The sequence below is a fragment of the Salvelinus namaycush genome, chromosome 4 (assembly GCF_016432855.1).
Source record: "Salvelinus namaycush isolate Seneca chromosome 4, SaNama_1.0, whole genome shotgun sequence".
Taxonomy (NCBI): domain Eukaryota; kingdom Metazoa; phylum Chordata; class Actinopteri; order Salmoniformes; family Salmonidae; genus Salvelinus; species Salvelinus namaycush.
The window spans coordinates 58,449,674-58,474,193 of NC_052310.1; the positions used below are offsets into that span (position 1 = coordinate 58,449,674).

A 24,520-nucleotide genomic window follows, 5' to 3' on the forward strand; every position below is an offset into this window, starting at 1 on the left:
TGCATTATCATGCTGAAACATGAGGCGATGGCGGCGGATGAATGGCACGACAATCGGCCTCAGGATCTCGTCAAAGTATCTCTGTGCATTCAGATTGCCTTCGAATGCACTTTGGTGAACTTTGTTCACAATGTTGACATCAGCAAACCGCTCGCCCACACGATGCCATACACGTGGTCTGCGGTTGTGATGCCGATTGGACGTACTGCGAAACTCTAAAACGCAATGGAGGTCGCTTATTGCAGAGAAATAAACATTAAATTCTCTGTCAACAGCTCTGGTGGACATTCCTGCAGTCAGCATGCCAATTGCACACTCCCTCAAAACTTGAGACATCTGTGGTATAATGTTGTGTGACAAAACTGCAAATTTTAAAGTGGCCTTTTATTGTCCCCAGCACAAGGTGCACCTGTGTAATCATCATTCTGTGGAATCAGCTTCTTGATATGTCACACCTGTCAGGTGGATTATCTTGGCAAAGGAGAAATGCTCACGAACAGGGATGTAATCAAATTTGTGCACAAAATTTGAGAGAAATAAGCTTTTTGGGATCTTTTATTTCAGCTCATGAAACAACACTATATTTGTGTGTGTGTGTGTGTGTGTGTGTGTGTGTTGTGTGTGTGTGTGTGTGTGTGTGTGTGTGTGTGTGTGTGTGTGTGTGTGTGTGTGTGTGTGTGTGTGTGTGTGTGTGTGTGTGTGTGTGTGTGTGTGTGTGTGCGTGTGTGTAAACTCGGCAAGAAAAGAAACATCATCTCACTGTCAACTGCGTTTATTTTCAGCAAACTTAACGTATAAATATTTGTGTGAACATAAGATTCAACAACTGAGACATAAACTGAACAAGTTCCACAGACATGTGACTAACATAAATGGAATAATGTGTCCCTGAACAAAGGGGAGCTCAAAATCAAAGTAACAGTCAGTATCTGGTGTGGCCACCAGCTGCATTAAGTACAGCAGTGCATCTCTTCCTCATGGACTGCACCAGATTTGCCAGTTCTTGCTGTAAGATGTTACCCAACTCTTCCACCAAGGCACCTGCAAGTTCCCGGACATTTCTGGGGGGAATGGCCGAGCCCTCACCCTCTGATCCAACAGGTCCCATACGTGCTCAATGGGATTGAGATCTGGGCTTGTCGCTGGCCATGGCAGAACACTGACATTCCTGTCTTGCAGGAAATCACGCACAGAATGAGCAGTATGGCTGGTGGCATTGTCATGCTGGAGTGTCATGTCAGGATGAGCCTGCAGGAAGGGTACCACATGAGGGAGGAGGATGGCTTCCCTGTAACGCACAGCGTTGAGATTGCCTGCAATGACAACAAGCTCAGTCCGATGATGCTGTGACACACCGTCCCAGACCATGACGGACCCTCCACCTCCAAATCGATCTCGTTCCAAAGTACAGGCCTCGGTGTAAAGCTCATTCCTTCGACGAATAAACACAAATCCGACCATCGCCCCTGGTGAGACAAAACCGCGACTCGTCAGTCAAGAGCACTTTTAGCCAGTCCTGTCTGGTCCAGCAACAGTGGGTTTGTGATCATAGGCGACGTTGTTGCCGGTGATGTCTGGTGAGGACCTGCCTTACAACAGGCCTACAAGCCCTCAGTCCCGCCTCTCTCAGCCTATTGCGGACAGTCTGAGCAGTGATGGAGGGATTGTGCGTTCCTGGTGTAACTCGGGCAGTTGTTGTTGCCATCCTGTACCTGTCCCGCAGGTGTAATGTTCGGATGTACCGATCCTGTGCAGGTGTTGTTACACGTGGTCTGTCACTGCGAGGATGATCAGCTGTCCGTCCTGTCTCCCTGTAGCACTGTCTTAGGCATCTCACAGTACAGACATTGCAATTCATTGCCCTGGCCACATCTGCAGTCCTCATACCTCCTTGCAGCATGCCTAAGGCACAATCACTCAGATGAGCAGGGACCCTGGGCATCTTTCTTTTGGTGTGTTTCAGAGTCAGTAGAAAGGCCTCTTTAGTGTCCTAAGTTTTCATAACTGTGACCTTAATTGCCTACCGTCTGTAAGCTGTTAGTGTCTTAACAACCGTTCCACAGGTTCATGTTCATTAATTGTTTATGGTTCATTGAACAAGCATGGGAAACAGTGTTTAAACCCTTTACAATGAAGATCTGTGAAGTTATTTGGATTTTAACGAATTATCTTTGAAAGACAGGGTCCTGAAAAAGGGGCGTTTCTTTTTTTGCTGAGTTTATATATTTATTGTATATATATTATACAGTGCTGTGAAAAAGTATTTGCCCCTTCCCTGATTTCTTATTTTTTTGCACATTTGTCACACTTAAATGTTTCAGATCATCAAACAAATTTTAATATTACACAAAGATAACCCAAGTAAACACAAAGTGCAGTTTTTAAGTGATCATTTTATTTATTAACCTCTACTTCATCACCCTCCCGGATCCGGGATCCTCCTCATCAAAAAAGCTGACTAGCATAGCCTAGCCTAACGGGACAGGGATATCATATAATATAATTTTCATGAAATCACAAGTCCAATACAGCAAATGAAAGATAACCATCTTGTGAATCCAGCCAATATTTCCGATTTTTTAAGTGTTTTACAGCGAAAACACAATATAGAATTATATTAGCTTACCACAATAGCCAAACACACAACGGCATTTATTCACCGCAAAGGTAGCTTTCGCAAAAACCAGCAAAAGATATAAAATTAATCACTAACCTTTGGACAACTTCATCAGATGACAGTCTTATAACATCATGTTATACAATACATTTATGTTTTGTTTGAAAATGTGCATATTTATAGCTACAAATCCTGGTTATACATTGTTTCATACGTAGCAACGATTCACCAAAATCACAGGAGATATTTTGGACACTCACCTAATCTGACCAAAGAACTCATCATAAACTTTACATAAAAATACTTGTTGTATGGCAAATGAAAGATACACTGGTTCTTAATGCAACCGCTGTGTTAGATTTTTAAAAATAACTTTACCATAACATACAGCTTGCATTATTGTGAGACAGTGCTCACCAACATGGCGGAGAATAGGAGTCAACATTTTACATAGAAATACGAAATAACATCATAAATGTTTTCTTACTTTTGCTGAGCTTCCATCAGAATGTTGTACAAGGAGTCCTTGGTCCAGAATAAATCGTTGTTTGGTTTTAGAATGTCCATTTCTTCTGTCGAATTCGCGCCACAATGCTAGCCAAGGTTGCTAACATTCCCATCCTCTCTTGGCGCAAGGAACGGAAAACTCCAAAAGCCCCAATAAACGTTGAATAAACTGATAAAACTCGGTTGAAAAAACCTACTTTATGATGTTATTATCATATGTATCAAATAAAATCAGAGCCGGAGATATTCGCCGTGTATACCGAACGCTTTTCAGAAGACAATGTCGAGGTCCCTCGCGCGCCGTCGAAGACAAAGAAAATACCGGACCTGTCACTCCAAAAGCTCTTGTTCGGCCTCAGATCAAGCTAGACACCCCATTCCACCTTCCACTGCCTGTTGACATCTAGTGGAAGGCGTATGAAGTGTATGCATATCGATAAATAAAAGCCAGTTGAATAGGCAGGCCCTGAAACAGAGCCTCGTTTTCAGATTTTTCACTTCCTGTATGGAAGTTTGCTGCAAAATGAGTTCTGTTTTACTCACAGATATAATTCAAACAGTTTTAGAAACTTGAGAGTGTTTTCTATCCAATAGTAATAATAATATGCATATTGTATGATCTAGAACAGAGTACGAGGCCGTTTCATTTGGGCACAATTTTTTCCAAAGTGAAAACAGCGCCCCCGTATTGACAAGAGGGGAAAAAGCTATCCGAACCTTCATGGCCCTATGTGATAAAGTAATTGCCCCCTCCCTTGTTAAATCATGAATTTACTGTGGTTAATCAAATTTTTTGGAAAGCTGAGTTCAATTTCACTATCCACACCCAGGCCTGATTACTGCCAGACCTGTTGAATCAAGAAATCACTTAAATAGAACTTGTCTAACAAAGTGAAGTAGGCCAAAAGATCTCAAAAAGCAAGACATCATGCCGTGATCCAAAGAAATTCAGGAACAGACGAGAAACAAAGTAATTGACATATATCAGTCTGGAAAGGGTTACAAATCCATTTTTAAAGCTTTGGGACTCCAGCGAACCACGGTGAGAGCCATTATCCACAAATGAAGAAAATTTGGAACAGTGGTGAACCTTCCCAGGAGTGGCCGGCCTACCAAAATTACCCCAAGAGCGCAGCGACGACTCATCCAAGAGGTCACAACAGAACCCACACCAACATCTAAAGAACTGCAGGCCTCACTTGCCTCAGTTAAGGTCAGTGTTCATGACTCAACCATAAGAAAGAGACTGGGCAAAAATGGCATCCATGGCAGAATTCCAAGGCAAAAGCCACTGCTGACCAAAAATAACATAAAGACTCGTCTCACTGTTGGCAAAAAACATCTTGATGATCCCCAGGACTTTTGGGAAAATATTCTGTGGACTGACGAGACAAAAGTTGAACTGTTTGGAAGGTGTGCGACTGGCGTAAAAGTAACACAGCATTTCAGAAAAAGAACATCATACCAAAAGTAATATATGGTGGTGGTAGTGTGATGGTCTGGGGCTGCTTTGCTGCTTCAGGACCTGGACGACTTGCTGTGATTGATGGAACCATGAATTCTGCTCTCTACCAAAAAATCCTGAAGGAGAATGTCCGGCCATCAGTTTGTGACCTCAAGCTGAAGCGCACTTTGGTTCTGCAGCAGGACAATGATACAATACACACCAGCAAGTCCACCTCTGAATGGCTTAAAAAACCCAAAATGAAGGTTTTGGAGTGGCCTAGTCAAAGTCCGGACTTTAATCCGATTGAGATGCTGTGGCGTGACCTTAAAAAGGCGGTTCATGCTCAAACCCTCCAATGTGGCTGAATTAAAACAATTCTGCAAAGAATAGTGGGTCAAAATTCCTCAACAGCGATGTGAAAGACTCATTGCCAGTTATCGCAAACGCTTGATTATAGTTGTTGCTGCTGAGGGTGGCAAAACCAGTTATTAGGTTAGGGGGAAATTACTTTTTCACATAGCGCCATGAATGTTCGGATAGCTTTTTTTCCCTTAATAAATAAAATCATCACTTAACTGCATTTTGTGTTTACTTGGGTTATCTTTGTGTAATATTTACATTTGTTTGATCTGAAACATTTAAGTGTGACAAATGTGCAAAAGAATAAGAAATCAGGAATGGGGGAAATACTTTTTCACAGCACTGTATATACACTGAGTGTACAAAACATTAAGGACACCTGCTCCTTCCATGAAAAGATTTGGTATGGGTCCCCAGATCCTCAAAAAGTAATACAGCTGCACCATCGAGAGCATCCTGACCGGTTGTATCACCGCCTGGTGTGGCAACCGCTTAGCATCTGATCATAAGGCGCTACAGAGGGTAGTGCATACGGCCCAGTACATGACTAGGGTCAAGCTTCCTGACATCCAGGACCAATATACTAGGCTGTGTCAGAGGAAGGCCCCAAAAATTGTCAGACACCAGTCACCCAAGTCATAGACTGTTTTCTCGGCTACCACATGGCAAGCGGTACCGCAGCGCCAAGTCTAGGACCAAAAGGCTACTTAACAGCTTCACCCCCAAGCCATAAGACTGCTGAACAATTAATCAAATGGCCACCTGGACTATTTACTTTCTTTTTACACTGCTGCTACTCGCTGTTTATTATCTATGCATAGTCACTTTACAAATTACCTCGACTAACCGCACATTGACCCTGTACTGTTTTTTTTCACTTGAGTATTTTCTTAACTCCATTTATTGAACTGCATTGTTGGTGAAGGGCTTGTAAGTAAGGATTTCATGGTAAGGCCTACACCTGCTGTATTCGGCACATTTGATTTGATTTGACATAGGTGAATCAGGTGAATCCAGGTGAAGCTATAATAACTTCAGTCAGTGTAGATAAAGGGGAGAAGACAGGTTAAAGAAGGATTTTTATTCCTTGAGACAATTGAGACATGGATTGTGTCTGTGTGCCATTCAGAGGGTGAATGGGCAAGACAAAATATTTAAGTGCCTTTGAACGGGGTATGGTAGTAAGTGCCAGGCACACCGGTTTGAGTGTGTCAAGAACTGCAACGCTGCTGAGTTTTTCATCCTCAACAGTTTCCCGTGTGTATGAAGAATGGTCCACCACCAAAAGGATATCCATCTAACTTGACACAATTGTGGGAAGCATTGGAGGCAACACTGGCCAGCATCCCTGTTGAACGCTTTCGACACTTTGTAGAGACCATGCCCTGATGAATTGTGGCTGTTCTGAGGGAAAAAGGGGTAGCAACTCAATATTAGGAAGGTGTTCCTAATGGTTTTTTTACACTCAGTATATGTGTTGAGCTTTAAAGATTGTTTATTTGTATGTGTTGGGCTTTACCTGAGATTTTTCTTTACAGAGTCAAGTATATTTGTCCAGGCCTCAATTGTCCCTTGACAAGCACTATTCATTCTCGCTGTCGATAATGATAATGTTATAACTTCTAATAGTAACTGTCCACTGGCGGATAGGGAGAGAGTGAGGTGATTGCCATCTAAGAGCCAACATTTTTTTTCAGCAGTGCTGCCTGCCAGTAGTAATTGTCTCTGATTAATTGAGAGATTCAATGAGTTATCATCGTTAAGTAACATAGCAGATGCAACGCATTGAATATTTACATTCATGCACTTCAAAAGGAATTGTGTAACTTTGTCCTAGAAGAATTTAACTGCAGGGCAGTCCCACATCATATTAAGGAATGTGCCTGCCTTATTTAAGGGACACAATGAACAGTTGGGAGTTGTGGCCAATTTAATCATAAAACTTTTCCTTGGTGTTAAGTACAGTCTGTGAACAAATGTAAAATGTATAAGTTGATGCCAAGGTCATATTTTTCCATATTCTGTTCCAGTTAAAGGGTTGTTCAGATCCACTTAGATCTGTGGACCATACTTTTTTAATTGCTAGCTCAGAATATGAGCTATCCAAAAGTTATTTATATATTATGGAGATCAGTCCTTTCAGGATCCCAGATAAAAATATATATATAAATAAAAGAGAAACTTGGTTTATATAAGGCTGTGGTTGTAGTTGAAGTACTTAACTGCTATCTGGTGATCTGGCAGAGGAAAAATCAACACTAGCTCTAACAATAGCTGAGGCGTTAAAGATAGATTTTCTTATCTACAGGAGTTCTATTGTTACTGTGCTAACAGTAGGCTGGAAGCTCGCCAATAAACAAACCTCACTTTCCCATTCAAAGGGTTATCACTGCGGTATTGTGTGTGTGTGAGCGCATTTGTGCGCGCAGGCAGGTGTGTACTGTACAGTGCCTCTGATGTGTGTACTAGCCATGCTGGTACAGGTTGCCCTCTAGTGGAGCTTATAGGAACAGTGAGAAAGATGTACTGTGATACAGTGGAGTTTTTTAATGCTTTCCAAGCTCAACACACGTCTTTCTCCCCCACACATCCTCTTACCTCACTGATAACTGTAATCAGAATCACATCCCTCCAATAGACATGTATGACATAAATATTTATATAGTTTTTTTTAGAAACATTGTTTTTGTTATTTATTTCAGATGAAAGTACTGTTTTTGTGTTTCTCTCTCTCCTCTCTGTTGCACACTGAGCAGGAAGCAGACTGCGGCCAATACCCACTTGGCAGGCTTCTCCTTGGTCTTGAGGTTGAAGGTCCAGGTGGTGGGGCCCCTCATACAGGTCTTGTTGATGGGACACTCCTCGTACACGTTCTTGGTCTCCTGATGGTCCACCGGTACCGCCTTAATGAAGATCGGCATGTTGGGGGTCAGCTCCTTCAGACGAGCGTCCGCTATCATCCCCATCTGGGTGTCCCAGCGCGCCCCTGCACACACACTACCCCACACACACACACACACCATATAAAGGATTGAACTCTAAACATAGAAACATTTGTCATCACTCCAACCCCTGTGACTGACTCTCTTCATCGCCACATTCTGTGTTTGTGTGTATCTACAGTGCTGTACAAACGGACCCCTTAGTTTACCAATTCTTGAAATATAGTACTGTTTTTACTGCTGTGTGTTTTCATTGAACTATAAACATTCTGTACATATAGACCAACAGGAGGAACTGTAGCACAGGATGTTTTGTACATTCAATAAACTCTCATTAGTTCTGTATTGACAGAGTGGAATCTGGTACATGAGTCTGTGACTGTAAATAGCCAGGTGTGTGTCTGAGGGGGAATACACTAACGTGTGTGAAGATGACTAGACAAACAGGTGTGTATGGAGTATTTGCATCATCATGATGATTTGGCCGGTGAAACTTTGCTTCTTGAAAGTCCAATATCTTGAAAACTTGACTGCTGACATGCAAAACATTTTGGGACTGTATCAACAGTGGACTAATAAAAAAAATACCAAAAGATCGAATTTGTGATGCATTGTCACACACATACACACTCTGTCTCATACCTTGAGTCCGAGGCTGAGCTCTTTCAGAGAGCGCGTGATCTCCTTGGTGAGGAGGTTCTTCTCACACTCCTGGAAGGCCACAATGATGTAGGGAGTTCTCTCCTCCACCTTACCCATGACCTCTATCATGTTGAAACCATCTGGCAGTTTCTCCAAGATCTCATTCAAGATGCCCTTCACCTGAGGGGAAGACACACACACACACACACAAACTACAAATATTGTTATCTCTCAGGAACCCCCAATATGTGTGTCCAGGGCAACTATATGTATATAGATGAGTTGCTGTCTCCAGAGATCCCCTACCGTACCTCCACCCAAATGCTGAGATAGGCTTCCTCACCATCATCTCAGAGAAGCTGTTCTGCACTGTGCAGCCCAAAGAGTCAGACAGTGCTGGGGGAGGAGGGGTGTCCAGAGAGAAGGTATGAGAGACAGACACTGTCATACTGTCACTCCACCTCAGAGCCTTTAATGACCACACACACACACACACACACACACACACACACACACACTATAGCACTTAGCACTGAGATCTTGGAGAAACTGCCAGATGGTTTCAACATAATAGAGGTAATGGCTAATTTCTTAAGTCTCCGGATTGGTGTCCCGCTCCTTGAAAGCGTCAGCTCTAGCCTTTCGCTCGATGCAGATGTTTTCCTGTAATCCATGGCTTCTGGTTGGGATATGTACGTACGGTCACTGTTGGGACGACGTCGTCTATGCACTTATTGATGAAGCCGATGACTGAGGTGTTAAACTCCTCAATGCCATTGGATGAATCCCAGAACATATTCCAGTCTGTGCTAGCAAAACAGTCCTGCATAATACATCTGACCACTTCCGTATTGAGTGAGTCACTGGTACTTCCTGCTTTAATTTTTGCTTGTAAGTAGGAATCAGGAGGATAGAATTATGGTCAGATTTGCCAAATGGAGGGTAAGGGAGAGCTTTGTATGTGTCTCTGTGTGTGGAGTAAAGGTGGTCTAGAGTTTTTTTTTTACTTTGGTTGCACATGTGACATGCTGGTAGAAATTAGGTAAAACGTATTTAAGTTTGCCTGCATTAAAGTCCCCGGCCACTAGGAGCGCCACTTCTGGATGAGCATTTTCTTGTTTGCTTCTGCCCTTATACAGCTGGTTGAGTGTGGTCTTAGCATCAGTTTGTGGTGGTAAATAGAGGACTACTAATAATATAGATGAGAACTCTCTTGGTAGATAGTGTGGTCTACAACTTATCATAAGGTACTCTACCTCAGGCGAGCAATACCTCAAGGCTTCTTTAATATTAGACATTGCGCACCAGCTGTTCTTGACAAATAGACACACACCCCCGCCCCTCGTCTTACCAGACGTAGCTTCTCTGTCCTGCCAATGCATGGAAAATCCCGCCAGCTCTATATTATCCGTGTCGTTGTTCAGCCATGACTCAGTGAAACATAAGATATTACAGTATTCAATGTCCCATTGGTAGGATAGTCTTGATCGTAAATCATCCATTTTGTTTTCCAATGATTGCACGTTGGCCAATAGAACAGATGGTAGTGGAGGTTTACTCACTCGCCAACGAATTCTCAGAAGGCAGCCCGACCTCCGCCCCCTTTTTCTCCGTCTTTTCTTCACGCAAATGACGGGGATTTGGGCCCGTTCCCAACAAAGCAGTATTTCCTTCGCATAGGACTTGTTAAAGAAAAAGTCTTTGTCCAGTTTGAGGTGAGTAATCTCTGTTCTGATGTCCAGAAGTTATTTTTGGTCATAAGAGACGGTAGCAGCAACATTATGTTCAAAATAAGTAAAACAATAAGTTACAAACATCGCAAAAAAACTAACTAAATAGCATAGTTGGTTAGGAGCCTGTAAAACGGCAGCCATCCCCTCTGGCGCCATTCAACCCTGGCGTGGGTGAAGGCTTAGCTGACATATGCACAAGATAGTTGTCATGGCTACCCATGCTGTAGCGCTCCACTAGTTTATCCAGGCTGCCCAGCCACTTGGCCACCAGGTGGATGTTCTACAAAATAGAGGGTTTATTATTTAATACCTGGCAAATAGTCTATACTGTATAGTTAGTATATAATTACTCTATATGAGGTTGCAATTGTAGTTTAATAACAACAAGAGCCATATAAAGCTTTATGCAAAAATATCCTTCATGTTGGCACAAAATATTCCATGACAATGGTTGCATCCCAAATGGCACCCCTATTCCCTGTAAAGTGGAATAGGGTGTCATTTGATACGCAGAAAGTAACTTGCTGGCTGTTCAAACTCCAGCCTGTCAGTAGAAAGTAAATGGTTCCCATACAGACAGTGGACCTACAGTATAACCCAGTGTCCTTCTCTACACTTTTAGAAAAAAAGGTGCCAAGTAGAACCATACAGGGTTCTTCGGTTTGTCCCCATAGGGGAACCCTTTTTGGTGCTGGGTAGAACCCTTTGCAGAGGGTTCCATCTAGAACCTTATATGAAGGGTTCTACCAAGAAACATTTCATAATCTGAAGGTTTTTCCTAGAATTGTCTCTGAAGGGTTTTTACCAAGAACCCTTATCTTTGGAGGGTTCTTCCTAGAACCCTCTATGAATGGTTTCACCAGCCTTATTAGCCTTTAAAATTGTACTATGCATGACAATGCATTACATATATCACAAAGCCTTTTTTTGAGGGCCTATTTATACTCTAGGAATATCCTGGTTTACAGACCACATCAGGCCTGCAATTCACATTATGCTGGCTTGCAAAATGATGTGTAATTCCTATTGGATTCCAGCCGGAGTTAGAATATCCAACAAGTGGAATTGTTAATCACCTACATTCAGAATGATTGGCAGGGTAGGAAACATTGATAACGAGACTACCTCAATCATTTAAACTTGAACATCCATCTCAGTAACGGGTGCAATAAATCCAACAGAATGGATTAGTTTAGAAAACTGTATGTTATTTATCTTTGTCTAGCATCAAATGTATTAACCGATACATGTAAATGCAAAAACACAGATATTACAGTAAAACAAGCAATTCTGAAAATCTCCCTGCACTAAAGCATGCTGGGAAATATTATATACCCTTCTTGCCTCCCAAAGAATCATCAATGTACCCTTTCTTCCAAAAACATTTCTTATGATGTCAAAGGTTCTTGGTAGAACCCTTTGTATTACAAAGAACCGTTGTCTTCCAAAAACGGTTCTTCTGATCAAAAACGGTTATTGGTAGAATCATATCCTGCTGCAAAGAACCCTTTTTTCTAAGAGTGTAGCTGCCATGTCTAGAGCAGCCTCAGCCACGACAGACAGGGTTCAAAGTGCTATAGTGTGTGTGTGTGTGTGTGTGTGTGTGTGTGTGTGTGTGTGTGTGTGTGTGTGTGTGTGTGTGTGTGTGTGTGTATATATATATATATATACACTGCTCAAAAAAATAAAGGGAACACTTAAACAACACAATGTAACTCCAAGTCAATCACACTTCTGTGAAATCAAACTGTACACTTAGGAAGCAACACTGATTGACAATAAATTTCACATGCTGTTGTGCAAATGGAATAGACAAAAGGTGGAAATTATAGGCAATTAGCAAGACACCCCCAAAAAAGGAGTGATTCTGCAGGTGGTGACCACAGACCACTTCTCAGTTCCTATGCTTCCTGGCTGATGTTTTGGTCACTTTTGAATGCTGGCGGTGCTCTCACTCTAGTGGTAGCATGAGACGGAGTCTACAACCCACACAAGTGGCTCAGGTAGTGCAGTTCATCCAGGATGGCACATCAATGCGAGCTGTGGCAAAAAGGTTTGCTGTGTCTGTCAGCGTAGTGTCCAGAGCATGGAGGCGCTACCAGGAGACAGGCCAGTACATCAGGAGACGTGGAGGAGGCCGTAGGAGGGCAACAACCCAGCAGCAGGACCGCTACCTCCGCCTTTGTGCAAGGAGGTGCACTGCCAGCGCCCTGCAAAATGACCTCCAGCAGGCCACAAATGTGCATGTGTCAGCATATGGTCTCACAAGGGGTCTGAGGATCTCATCTCGGTACCTAATGGCAGTCAGGCTACCTCTGGCGAGCACATGGAGGGCTGTGCGGCCCCACAAAGAAATGCCACCCCACACCATGACTGACCCATCGCCAAACCGGTCATGCTGGAGGATGTTGCAGGCAGCAGAACGTTCTCCACGGCGTCTCCAGACTCTGTCACGTCTGTCACATGTGCTCATGTGCTCAGTGTGAACCTGCTTTCATCTGTGAAGAGCACAGGGCGCCAGTGGCGAATTTGCCAATCTTGGTGTTCTCTGGCAAATGCCAAACGTCCTGCACGGTGTTGGGCTGTAAGCACAACCCCCACCTGTGGACGTCGGGCCCTCGTACCACCCTCATGGAGTCTGTTTCTGACCGTTTGAGCAGACACATGCACATTTGTGGCCTGCTGGAGGTCATTTTGCAGGGCGCTGGCAGTGCACCTCCTTGCACAAAGGCGGAGGTAGCGGTCCTGCTGCTGGGTTGTTGCCCTCCTACGGCCTCCTCCACGTCTCCTGATGTACTGGCCTGTCTCCTGGTAGCGCCTCCATGCTCTGGACACTACGCTGACAGACACAGCAAACCTTTTTGCCACAGCTCGCATTGATGTGCCATCCTGGATGAACTGCACTACCTGAGCCACTTGTGTGGGTTGTAGACTCCGTCTCATGCTACCACTAGAGTGAGAGCACCGCCAGCATTCAAAAGTGACCAAAACATCAGCCAGGAAGCATAGGAACTGAGAAGTGGTCTGTGGTCACCACCTGCAGAATCACTCCTTTTTTGGGGGTGTCTTGCTAATTGCCTATAATTTCCACCTTTTGTCTATTCCATTTGCACAACAGCATGTGAAATTTATTGTCAATCAGTGTTGCTTCCTAAGTGTACAGTTTGATTTCACAGAAGTGTGATTGACTTGGAGTTACATTGTGTTGTTTAAGTGTTCCCTTTATTTTTTTGAGCAGTGTATATATATATATATATATATATATATATATATATATATATACTGGCCTTCCACGTCTTTGAGGGGGGTCGACTCCAGGGGAGAGGATGAAGAACATGGGAGTAGACAAGCTGCTCTCCTCAAACGACTTGGTCAAACAACTTGTGCGTTACTTTCAGAATCATATCTCTACCAGGCATGTGTTTCCATGATCCAATCTTGGCTTGTTTCCTAATTTAGTTCTCGTGCAAATGTAGAAAGGCTGTTTGGAGAAATGTCATGACAGCTGCTGTCCATGGAAATGTATTGAGCTCTGATCTTTGCCGTTGATCGCTTCTGTGATAGCAAAGCCCATAGAAGACTTTCCCATCTAGTGGCAAGTGGGGACAGCGCCCCGCATACAAACACATGACAATAATTTTCAACCAGGCAGGTGGCGACACAAAAGTCAGAAATAATGATATAATAAACGCCTTACCTTTGAAGATCTTCTTCTGTTGACACTCCAAAATGTCCCAGAAACATCACAAATTGTCCTTTTGTTCGATAATGTCCTTCTTTATATCCCCAAAATGTCCATTTATTTGGCACGTTTGACAATGTAAATAATCAATCAAATTTGAGACAGGATAAACTGTTTCCAATACCGGATAAAAACAACTTGAAGCGCGTTCCAGTTCACGCGCACCAAACAGTAGAATCCATCTGGAGTGACACTTACAAAGAACAGCCGTACTTCTTCTATTCTCAAAAGAAAAACATCAACCAATTTCTTAAGACTGTTGACATCTAGTGGAAGCCATAGGAACTGCAACCAGGTTCCTATTAAAAAGCGCTTTCAATAGAAAACCAATGGGAAATACTATGACCTCAACCTCAATACTCACAGACATTATTTTAACAGTTTTAGAAACTTTAGAGTGTTTTCTATCCAAATCTACCAATTATATGCATATCCTAGCTTCTGGGCCTGAGTAACAGGCAGTTTATTTTGGGCACGCTTTTCATCCGGACGTGAAAATACTGCCCCCTATCCCTAAGAAGTTTTGCATGTTATTTTGGCATTAATACGTGTCACATATCAGTTTGCAAACAATGTAAAAAAATATATATAATTGAGTTAATAAAGCCTCATACAAACATGGTCTCTTTTTTGCTTTCTTGAGTAAGGCAGCTCCAAAATGTAGGTGTTTCAGCCTAGCTCAGTGCTTTCTGTGGTGGTGGGGCAGCCAGCGGAAAATAAGGAGTGTAGGGGTTGGTAATGTTCTCTAGTTGCACCGTGATTGGCTCAGTGTTCTGTCACTCATGGGGACACTACATCACCGAAAAAATCTACAGGGAGAGCTCGAAAATTCAAGCCGCTTGGGTGCTGCTGTAACAGTATAACTTTACGTCCGTCCCCTCGCCCCGACCCGGGCGCGAACCAGGGACCCTCTGCACACATCAACAACGGTCGCCCACGAAGCATCGTTACTTGCAGAGCAAGGGGAACCACTACTTCAAGTCTCAGAGCAAGTGACGTCACCGACTGAAAGGCTGCTAGCGCGCACCACCGCTACCTAGCTAGCCATTTCACATCGGTTACACTGCCATAGAGTTACATTAGAAGTGCCCATCCAAGAAGGCTTAAGGTAATTGGCCACAGATAAAATGACATCAAATCACGTTATATCTACCGTAGCTTTGATTGGACTGATCATGTCAATATCATAAATCAAGTTGACAATCTACTGGCAAATCCTTTTCAATCCTCATCATATGAAGATAAATAACAGAAATTACAGATAAAACGTATCGGTGCTCATCGGCCATTGGACATAAACATTACACAACAAGTAGGAAATCGCAAATTCAACAATGAGTGGTTTGGAAGGATTCAGTGGCTAACTGCAAGTATAGTAATCATTAGCCTGCTATTCAGTGGAGTGGGTGTGTAGTCCAAGTCTGGGTTTAAGGGTCTCTTTTCCAAGCAAAAAAGGATAAACATTCAACATTGGCCAGGCTGTCAATCTAGCATGACTTTTACCGCGTTCAAAACAACTGGAAACTCGGAACCGGGTATATCTCAGACTTCAGTGAGTTCAAGACAACTGGGAACTCAGGGAAAAAAACAACTTTTTGAATGGTCATCCAACTAGGAATTGCAAGTCGGGAACTCTGACTTTTTCTAAAGCTTCGACCTGAAGATCACTGACCTTATGATTCAACCAGTTAAAAAAAATAAAAAATGTTCCCAGTTGTCTTGAAAGCACCATAAACACAGAGAATGTCAGACTTTGATGACAAAGTTTGGTGACAAAATTTACCCATGAAGGACCGCCGCACCACCTTCCTGTTCAAGTGAGCACAGCACAAGGTGAGTCCCAAAATGTCTTGTATGCTGCTGCATAAATGATGTAATATGCCAGGGAGATATGTATACTGTAGCTAAGAAAGTAATACTAAGTGTATGTTGTGTAGTAAGCTGTTAGTAGCCCATGTGCCTCACCCTAATAATTTGGTCCCTTTTCCCCTCATAACTTCCCTTACTGTTCTGACTGGGTGGTGCACATGTAGCGAATATTGTAAGAGCTTTCATTGTCTGCTTATATGCCCCCTTTTATTTATCCTACGGTTCTGACTTGGTGTACAGGGAGAACACCATAAGAACGGCCTATGTTCTGAATTCTGTCGCTGTACATTTCAAAGGTGCTGAACAAATAGTTACACTGACTATGTCCGTCCTAGCTCGCTCATTGTCTTAATCAAAATTATGGATTGCCTCTTACTCGCTAGTCATCCCCTTATGCCATAGTTTGTACATCTCAATTGTCAGTAGAAACCACATTTGCTTAAGCAAATCAGCCATATCAGCATTTTTTTTAAAGACAGTAAATGAGGCTGAATGAACTGTTTCGCTGCCAGACAAGCCTCCGCTGATAGCCAGGTGTAGCAGTGGTAAGGTGTTGGGACTGCTGTTGGGTCAGCTTTATGTAGGCCCTAACAGTTTGTGGGCACCGTTTGTTGCCGTTATAGTGCAATTAATGTAAGGTTTAGTGTTGTGTAGTGGCTTTGCTGGCATGCATCTACAAAAAAGACATTAAAGTTTGCCCCACCAAGATTTACCCCACTGGTCCGTGTACGGTCTCTATGGCTCCATTTATTTGCACTCCATAACCAGAACTGGCGGCTCAAGAAAAAGATTTTGAATGAAAAGATAGGAAATTTGTACAGATGGTTGGCTTACAGTATACTGTATATGGCTAATTAAGCATCCCACTGCAACGTGTTAACGCCACCTTTTCCAATGTGAGGAGAATAACATTATTTCACCCCCACATGTGAACTTGCAATTCCTGCAATTCACATGTGAGGTGAAAACATCTTATTCTCTTCACATGTGAAAAGGTGGTGTTAACATGTTCACTCTACATTTAATACGTGAATATACGGTTTTACATGTGCACAACTGACCTCACGTGCCTCTATTATACTTTTTTTTACCAAGTAGCAAGCCAGCAATGCCAATTAAAATATCACAAATAGAGCTAGATAAAGCCAGAAGAATGCTTTACTTGTTGAGCATAGCTATAGCCATCAGTCGTTTTCATGGTCATCACTCATTCACTGCATAGTTTGTCAAGGTCCGGACATATTAATTTTAACATATTAACGTATATCTGCTGCCTATTAAAAATAAACATATTAATGTGTATCTGCTGCCTTTTTTAAAGTGTTTTTTTGTGAATTCTCAGTGACAGCAATCAATAATGAAGCATTATCTGAAAATTGTAGCGACCTTAACCCAACACCTAGCGACCTCGTCAGGAGGTTCAGACCTCTTGGCGTAACGGTTAGTGTTACTTTGACAATTGCTAGACCAGGGTTTGAGTCCCGGTCGGGGAAACTTCCTGAATTTGCTACACTGGTGTCAGAACTGGGACGGTGGTCATCGGAGGAGGAAGGGGTTAATGTAGCGACCTTAACCAAACACCTAGCAACCTTGTCAAGAGGTTCAGGCCTCTTGGCGTTAAGCTGTTGGCTTGACAGTCACTGGACCAGGGATCGACTCCCAGTCAGGGCTACCCCCTGAATTTGCTACACTGGTGTCAGAACTGGGATGGTGGTCATCGGAGGAGCAAGGGGCTAAAGTAGCGACCTTAACCCAACACCTAGCAACCTTGTCAAGAGGTTCAGGCCTCTTGGCGTTAAGCTGTTGGCTTGACAGTCACTGGACCAGGGATCGACTCCCAGTCAGGGCTACCCCCTGAATTTGCTACACTGGTGTCAGAACTGGGATGGTGGTCATCGGAGGAGCAAGGGGCTAAAGTAGCGACCTTAACCCAACACCTAGCAACCTTGTCAAGAGGTTCAGGCCTCTTGGCGTTAAGCTGTTGGCTTGACAGTCACTGCACCTGCGTTCGACTCCCAGTCGGGGCTACCCCCTGAATTCACTACAATAATATAGTTGTATTGTGTAGGTTGTATTATATATGCATTGTCTCAGTAATATTATCTAGTATAATGAACAAAAATATAAATGGAACATACAATTTCAATGATTTTACTGAGCTACAATTCATAGAAGGAAATCAGTAAATTGGAAAAATAAATTAGGCCCTAATCTATGGATTTCACATGACTGGGCAGGGGTGCAGCCATAGGTGGGCCTTGGAGGGCATAGGCCCACCCACTGGGGAGCCAGGCCCAGCCAATCAGAATTAGTTTTTCCCCACAAAAGGGCTTTATTACAGACAAAAATACCCTTCAGCACCACCTCAGATGATCCTGTGGGTGAAGAAGCCAGATGTGGAGGTCCTGTGCTGGCATGGTTACACGAGGTCTGCGGTTGAAAGGCCGGTTGGACGTACTGCTAAGTACTCTAAAACGACGTTGGAGTCAGCTTATGATAGAGAAATTAACATTAAATTATCTGGCAACAGCTCAGTTGGACATTCCTGTAGCCAGCATGCCAATTGCACACTCCCTCAAAACTTGAGACATCTTTTGCATTGTGTTGTGTGACAAACTGCACATGTTAAAGTGGCCTTTTATTGTCCCAAGCACAAGGTGCACCTGTGTAATGATCATGCTGTTTAATCAGCTTCTTGATATGACACACCTGTCAGGTTGATGGATTATCTTGGTAAAGGAGAAATGCTCACTAACAGGGATGTAAACAAATTTGTGCACACAATTTGAGAGAAATAAGCTTTTTGTGCATATGGAACATTTCTGGGATTTTCTTTTTCAGCTCAGGAAACATGGGACCAACACTTTACATGTTGCGTTTATATTTTTGTTCAGTTTCAAAATGTTATATGAATGGTGACAGTTCCAATGATATAAAAATATTGCTATATCAATACATTTTCAAATATATTGTGAATAATACATGTATAATATGGTCTCAACACTGTATACATTACCAAAAAATATCTCAAATATATATTATTTATATATTATGTAGAATATATTTTAGCATATTGTTACTCTAATATATTCCACAATACATTTAACAAAATGTAAATATATTCAAGATATACAGTACATTTGGAAAGTATTCAGACCCCTTGACTTTTTCCACATTTTGTTACGTTACTGTAACGTCCTGACCAGAGTTCTTATGTGTTTTGCTTGTTTAGTGTTGGTCAGGACGTGAGCTGGGTGGGAATTCTATGTTGTGTGTCTAGTTCGTCTGTTTCTATGTTCAGCCTGATATGGTTCTCAATCAGAGACAGCTGTCAATCGTTGTCCCTGATTGAGAATCATATATAGGTGGCTTGTTTTGTGTTGGGGATTGTGGGTGGTTGTTTCCTGTCTCTGTGTTTGTGTTCTGCACCAGCTAGGACTGTGACGGTATGTTCTTTTGTTATTTTGTATAGTGTTTTTGTTTTGTCCATTAAATTCATTATGTCAAATTACCATGCTGCACATTGGTCCTCTGATCCTTCTCGCCTCTCCTCGTCTGAGGAGGAGGACGAAGTAGACTGCCGTTACAGAACCACCCACCAAACCCGGATCAAGCAGCGTGAGAACGGGCAGCAGCGACAGCAGCAGCGGTACCAGGAGGAATGGTCATGGGAGCAAATATTGAACGGAGAAGGACCCTGGGCTAAGGTTGGAGAATATCGCCGCTCTCGGGAAGAGATGGAGGCAGCTAAAGCCCAGGAGCGGTGGTATGAGGAGGCAGCACGGAAGCGTGGCTGGAAGCCCGTGAAGAAACCCCAAAAATTTCTTGGGGGGGGATAAAGGGTAGTGTGGCGAAGGTAGGTAGGAAACCTGCGCCCACTTCCCATGCTTACCGTGGAGAGCGGGAGTACGGGCAGACACCGTGTTATGCGGAAGAGCGCACGGTGTCTCCTGTACGGGTGCATAGCCCGGTGCGGGTTATTCCACCTCCCCGCACTGGGCGGGCTAGAGTGAGCATTGAGCCAAGTGCCATGAAGCCGGCTCTACATATCTGGCCTCCAGTACGTCTCCTCGGGCCGGTGTACATGGCACCAGCCTTACGCATGGTGTCCCCGGTTCGCCAACACAGCCCAGTGCGGGTTATTCCACCTCCCCATCCGTCTGCCCAGCGCCATCTTAGCCATCCGTTTGCCCAGCGCCATCTGAGCCATCCGTCCCCGGTTCGCCAACACAGCCCAGTGCGGGTTATTCCACCTCCCCATCCGTCTGCCCAGCGCCATCTGAGCCATCCGTCTGCCCAGCGCCATCTGAGCCATCCGTCTGCCACGAGCCATTAGAGCCATCCGTCTGCCACGAGCCATTAGAGCTGCCCGTCTGTCCCGAGCCATTAGAGCCGTCCGTCAGTCAGGAGCCGCTAGAGCCGTCCGTCAGTCAGGAGCTGCCAGAGCCGCCAGCCAGTCAGGAGCTGCCAGAGCTGCCCTACAGTCATGAGCTGCCCTACAGTCATGAGCTGCCCTCCAGTCATGAGCTGCCCTCCAGTCATGAGCTGCCCTCCAGTCATGAGCTGCCCTCCAGTCATGAGCTGCCCTCCAGTCATGAGCTGCCCTCCAGTCATGAGCTGCCACTCAGTCCGGAGCTGCCACTCAGTCCGGAGCTGCCACTCTGTCCTGAGTTGCCCCTCTGTCCTGAGTTGCCCCTCTGTCCTGAGTTGCCCCTCTGTCCTGAGTTGCCCCTCTGTCCTGAGCTACCTCTCTGTCCTGAGCTACCTCTCTGTCCTGAGCTACCTCCTAAATCATGTGGGGGCCTTGGGGAGGATTCTTAGGCCAAGGTCGTGGGCGAGGGTCGCCACTCAAAGGACGCTAAGGAGGGGGACAAAGACAGTGGTGGAGTGGCGTCCTCGTCCACCGCCGGAGCCGCCACCGCGGACAGATGCCCACCCAGACCCTCCCCTTGAGTTTTAGGGGTGCGTTCGGAGTCCACACCTCAGGGGGGGGGGTACTGTAACGTCCTGACCAGAGTTCTTATGTGTTTTGCTTGTTTAGTGTTGGTCAGGACGTGAGCTGGGTGGGAATTCTATGTTGTGTGTCTAGTTCGTCTGTTTCTATGTTCAGCCTGATATGGTTCTCAATCAGAGACAGCTGTCAATCGTTGTCCCTGATTGAGAATCATATATAGGTGGCTTGTTTTGTGTTGGGGATTGTGGGTGGTTGTTTCCTGTCTCTGTGTTTGTGTTCTGCACCAGCTAGGACTGTGACGGTATGTTCTTTTGTTATTTTGTATAGTGTTTTTGTTTTGTCAATTAAATTCATTATGTCAAATTACCACGCTGCACATTGGTCCTCTGATCCTTCTCGCCTCTCCTCGTCTGAGGAGGAGGACGAAGTAGACTGCCGTTACAGTTACAGCCTTATTCTAAAATTGATCAAATAAAAAAAATCCTCATCAATCAACACACAATGTCCCATAATGACAAAACAAAAACAGAAATACCTTATTTACATAAGTATTCAGACACTTTGCTATGAGACTTGAAATTGTGCTCAGGTTCATCCGGTTTACATTCATCATCCTTGAGACGTTTCTACAACTTCATTGGAGTCCACCTGTGGTAAATTCAATTGATTGGACATGATTTGGAAAGGCACACACCTGTTTATATAGAGTAAGGTCCCACAGTTGACATTGCATGTCAGAGCAAAAACCAAGCCGTGAGGTCGAAGGAATTGTCGATAGAGCTCAGGGAGAAGGAATTGTCCGTAGAGCTCCGAGACCGGATTGTGTGGAGGCACAGATCTGGGGAAGGGTACCACAATTTCTGCAGCATTGCAGGTCCCCAAGAACATCATTCTTAAATGGAAGAAGTTTGGAGCCAGTAAGGCTCTTCCAAGAGCGGGCCTTTGTCAGGGCAAGAACCCGATGGTCACTCTGAAAGAGCTCCAGTGTTCCTTTGTGGAGATGGGAGAACAACCATCTCTGCAGTACTCCACCAATAAAGCCTTTATGGTAGAGAGGCCAGACGGAAGCTACTGCTCAGTAAAAGGCACTTGAAATCCCGCTTGGAGTTTGCCTAAAGGACTCTCAGACCATGAGAAACAAGATTGTCTGGTCTGATGTAACCAAGATTGAACTCTTTGGCCTGAATGCCAAGCGTCACGTCTGGAGGAAACCTGGCACCATCACCACTGTGAAGCATGGTGGTGGCAGCATCATGCTGTGGGGATGTTTTTCAGCGGCAGGGACTGGGGGACTAGTCAGGATCAAAGGAAAGATTAACTGAGCAAAGTACAGCGAGATCCTTGATGAAAACCTGGTCCAGAGCGCTCAGGACCTCAGACTGGGGCAATGGTTCACCTTCTAACAGGACAACAACTCTCAGCACACAGCTAAGACAATGCAGGAGTTGCTTCGGGACAAGTCTCAATGTCCTTGAGTGGCCCAGCGAGAGCCCGGACTTGAACCCGATCGAACATCTCTGGAGAGAACTGAAAAAGGCTGTGCAGCGACCCTCCCCATCCAACCTGACAGAGCTTGAGAGGATCTGCAGAGAATGGGACAAACTCCCCAAATACATGTGCCAAGCTTGTAGCGTCATACCCAACAAGACACAAGGCTGTACTCACTGCCAAAGGTGCTTCAACAAAGTACTGAGTAAAGAGTCTGAATACTTATGTAAATGTGATATTGCCATTTTTTTTTTGTAATAAATTTGCAAAAATGTCAAAATTGTTTTTGCTTTGTCATTATGGGGTATTATGTGTAGATTGATTAGGGAAAAAACAATTTAATCCATTTTAGAATAAGGCTGTAATGTAACAAAATGTGGAAAAGTGAAGGGGTCTGAATACTTTCCAAATGTACTGTAATATATTTAATTTCTGTAAGGTCTCCCCTGCAATACATTTCTGCCATTTGTCCGGCTTCAATTTTAGTGCCTTTAATGTGACATTCTGTAAAAACTCAACCCTCTCAACCTTCCATGTCCTCCTAGTTCTGACAGCCACTGTCAACTGTTTGCTAGCTAGCTATTCCCTGATTTTCGGTGAACATCAATCTTACTAGCTAGCTAGACATCAAAACTGACAAAACGTTGTCCTAAAAATTCACCCATTCCAAACGCTTTTGTTCTGCTTGTCAATCAGCTCAAAGGGCTGGTGCTATGAAACGTGGACCATATATCACCGTGTCTTTGTGTCTAGTGTGGTTTATATCCAACGTCAAAATAAAGTTTTTACTGAGTTTAACCTCACTTGCCAAGTCAAATCTTAAACAAAGAAAGGAAAAATGAGACTAGCATTGAAGATATATTTTTGATAATCTGAAATCAAATGAACAAAAACATGATGGCATAATAAGGGCATAACAGCACAAACCTTTATGATACAAAACAAACAATAAATGATGTGCATTATAGGTAAATAAACGTATATAATTCAAGCTTGACTTGCATTTCATAATCAGTACATTGAGAACATAACAATTGTCGATTAATTTATTTGCCATTATAAAAACTAAATCACAGCCCTCCAAAGAGCACATTGATGACAGAAATGCATCTCTTATAACACATTTGTAACAGACAGCACACAACTGTATAACACTGTAATAAGGTCTTAATAGACCTTAGGTCTTTTATTTATTCACCAAATCCTTTCTCTGCAAACATATTGCTGCTTCTACAAAAGTACTTTTAATTGTCACAATATCAGAATAAAAGACTGAATAGTTCAACCCGAAACAAAGTGATATGTTATGATCCTTTGTCTACCTCTCACCTTCATTTCTTTCTCCCCCTTCCGCCATTCCTCCTCCTTCCACGTGACTGTGCAGTTGCAGTAACAGAGGTATCAACACAAAAAAACTAAATGAAGAGCAGAACTAATACAGTGATGGCAGCAGAGAAAGGCTTTGGGCAGAGACAGTTTTTTGCAACTATTCTGCCGACTCAGCTCCCATATCTCAAACCCTGGCTCACTGACACAGCCCAATTACTAGTGATGCAGGAATAAAATCTGTACGGTTACATATCGGGATATTATTTTTGATGATGTATCATATCGTTTGACAATATGACAATAATACTGTTGCGCTAGTTGGCTTAACCTGCACCAAAACTCATGTATAGCTTGTTCGCCATCTTCTTTTGAAATAGGGAGCCAATTTGTTTTCAGCACTTTCATTTCCATGACTGATCAAAACTCGTTATCTCATGGCTCTCTTGTCCCTCTGCAGCAGACATATCCTGAGAAATATGTTTGGAATATCGAATTGCAAAATCACAGTATCGAATCTCAATACATATAGAATCGTGAGAATCGCAATACATATCGTATCGGCACCTAAGTAGCGTGATATTGCATTGTGAGGTCAGTCCCTGGCAATTCCTATCAATTACCTTTAAACAAACATGGAACCAAAGAAAGAGAGAAACAGAGACAGAGACAGAGAGACAGAGCGAGAGAGACACACACAGAGAGACAGAGAGAGGAGAAACAGTGGTGGTTTGTTATGAGAACCCTTCAGAAAGAAATGTTCTGTAGTTACAACAGCACTATGACAAGAACCCTCAGAAAAGAGGTTTGTGTAAAAATAGGTTCATGTTGCCTTTCTCTGTAAATTTTTATCAAAGCATAATATTGCATTATGTAACTTCCTGTAGAGGGCG

The 24,520-nt window shown here is 43.5% G+C and overlaps 1 protein-coding gene across 1 annotated transcript in view; it reads left to right on the plus strand.

Annotated features, from left to right (window-relative positions):
- The window catches only part of LOC120046671 (CDP-diacylglycerol--glycerol-3-phosphate 3-phosphatidyltransferase, mitochondrial-like), a 46,434-nt gene extending 38,579 nt beyond the window's left edge, over positions 1-7,855 (plus strand). The window contains exon 10 of the mRNA XM_038992070.1: positions 7,688-7,855. The gene's annotated coding sequence lies outside the window, so the exon portion shown is untranslated. The remainder of the gene's footprint in view (positions 1-7,687) is intronic.
- Positions 7,856-24,520: the final 16,665 nt, after the last annotated feature.